The sequence below is a fragment of the Leuresthes tenuis genome, unplaced genomic scaffold, assembly GCF_036924035.1.
Source record: "Leuresthes tenuis unplaced genomic scaffold, fLeuTen1.0.hap1 SCAF_234, whole genome shotgun sequence".
NCBI lineage: Eukaryota > Metazoa > Chordata > Actinopteri > Atheriniformes > Atherinopsidae > Leuresthes > Leuresthes tenuis.
In genome coordinates, this window is record NW_027325588.1 from 10,001 (window position 1) to 12,500 (window position 2,500).

The following is a 2,500-nucleotide window of genomic DNA, read 5'->3' on the forward strand; positions in this document are numbered from 1 at the left end:
TGAAGCACCAGGGGGCTTGGGAGAGAAGTGTGTGACCGGGGAGTACTGCTTAAGTGTGGGGAGGCTGTGCAGGCAGGGAGGCCTGGCTCTTTTACTGAGCATCAAGAAGCACCAGGGGGCTTGGGAGAAGAGTGTGACACCGGGGAGTGCTGCTTAATTGTGGGGAGGCTGTGCAGGCAGGGAGGCCTGGCTCTTTTACTGAGCATCATGAAGCACCAGGGGGCTTGGGAGAAGAGTGTGACACCGGGGAGTGCTGCTTAATTGTGGGGAGGCTGTGCAGGCAGGGAGGCCTGGCTCTTTTACTGAGCATCATGAAGCACCAGGGGGCTTGGGAGAAGAGTGTGACACCGGGGAGTGCTGCTTAATTGTGGGGAGGCTGTGCAGGCAGGGAGGCCTGGCTCTTTTACTGAGCATCATGAAGCACCAGGGGGCTTGGGAGAAGAGTGTGACACCGGGGAGTGCTGCTTAAGTGTGGGGAGGCTGCGCAGGCAGGGAGGCCTGGCTCTTTTACTGAGCATCATGAAGCACCAGGGGGCTTGGGAGAAGAGTGTGACACCGGGGAGTGCTGCTTAAGTGTGGGGAGGCTGCGCAGGCAGGGAGGCCTGGCTCTTTTACTGAGCATCATGAAGCACCAGGGGGCTTGGGAGAAGAGTGTGACACCGGGGAGTGCTGCTTAAGTGTGGGGAGGCTGTGCAGGCAGGGAGGCCTGGCTCTTTTACTGAGCATCATGAAGCACCAGGGGGCTTGGGAGAGAAGTGTGTGACCGGGGAGGGCTGCTTAAGTGTGGGGAGGCTTTGCAGGCAGGGAGGCCTGGCTCTTTTACTGAGCATCATGAAGAACCAAGGGGCTTGTGAGAGAGGTGTGTGTGTGTGTGTGTGTGTGTGTGTGTGTGTGTGTGTGTGTGTGTGTGTGTGTGTGTGTGTGTGTGTGTGTGTGTGTGTGTGTGTGACACACCGGGGAGGGCTGCTTAAGTGTGGGGAGGCTGTGCAGGCAGGGGAGCCTGGAATAATACATGGGGCAGGAGCTGAAGTCAGAACAAAAAAATGACAAAGTGTCTAAAAATACCAGGGGCACCAGCTCAAAAAGTCAGAAAAATGACAAAGTGTCTAAAAGTACCAGGGGCGCCAGCTCAAAAAAAGGCAGAAAAATGACAAAGTGTCTAAAAATACCAGGGGCACCAGCTCAAAAAGTCAGAAAAATGACAAAGTGTCTAAAAATACCAGGGGCGCCAGCTCAAAAAGTCGGAAAAATGACAAAGTGTCTGAAAGTACCAGGGGCGCCAGCTCAAAAAGTCAGAAATATGACAAAGTGTCTAAAAATACCAGGGGCGCCAGCTCAAAAAAAGGCAGAAAAATGACAAAGTGTCTAAAAATACCAGGGGCACCAGCTCAAAAAGTCAGAAAAATGACAAAGTGTCTAAAAATACCAGGGGCACCAGCTCAAAAAAAAGGCAGAAAAATGACAAAGTGTCTAAAAATACCAGGGGCACCAGCTCAAAAAGTCAGAAAAATGACAAAGTGTCTAAAAATACCAGGGGCGCCAGCTCAAAAAAAAGGCAGAAAAATGACAAAGTGTCTAAAAAATACCAGGGGCACCAGCTCAAAAAGGCAGAAAAATGACAAAGTGTCTAAAAATACCAGGGGCACCAGCTCAAAAAGGCAGAAAAATGACAAAGTGTCTAAAAATACCAGGGGCACCAGCTCAAAAAGTCAGAAAAATGACAAAGTGTCTAAAAGTACCAGGGGCGCCAGGCGAAAAATTCAGAAAAATTTCTGTTTCAAGACGGGAGAAGGGGAGATGGGCGGAGTGCGTCGAAGGCCCCTTCTCCCGTCCGACGAGGTAATTGGAGTCTGAGGAAATTACCACCTGCCCGATTTCAGAAACCTGGTTTTTAGGAAACAGAGTTTGACAGATTGAAGCCAAGCCCGATATCGGGTGATGTTCTTTGGGGCTCAGACACGTACCAGGGGCCATTGCTGGGCTCCATAGTCATCACCCTGGCTCTCGGGAGGAGGGAGAATCTGCCGCTTTGCGGCCGACGAAGGTAGCTGAAGGGCGGATGGCTGAGTGGCCATGAGCCGCCTGGAGGTCCTGGAAGATACGGGAACGGGGCTTCTGCCGCTTAGCGGCCGATGAGGGCGGCCGAACGGCGGATGGATGAGTGGACATGTGGTGCCTGGAGGTCCTGGAAGATGCTGGAACGGAGCCTTTGCCGCTTAGCGGCCGAGGGGGGCAGCCCAAGGGCGCATGTATGAGTGGACATGTGGTGCCTGGAGGTCCTGGAAGATACGGGAACGGAGCCTTTGCCGCTTAGCGGCCGAGGGGGGCAGCCCAAGGGCGCATGGATGAGTGGACATGTGGTGCCTGGAGGTCCTGGAAGATGCTGGAACGGAGCCTTTGCCGCTTAGCGGCCGAGGGGGGCAGCCCAAGGGCGCATGTATGAGTGGACATGTGGTGCCTGGAGGTCCTGGAAGATACGGGAACGGAGCCTTTGCCGCTT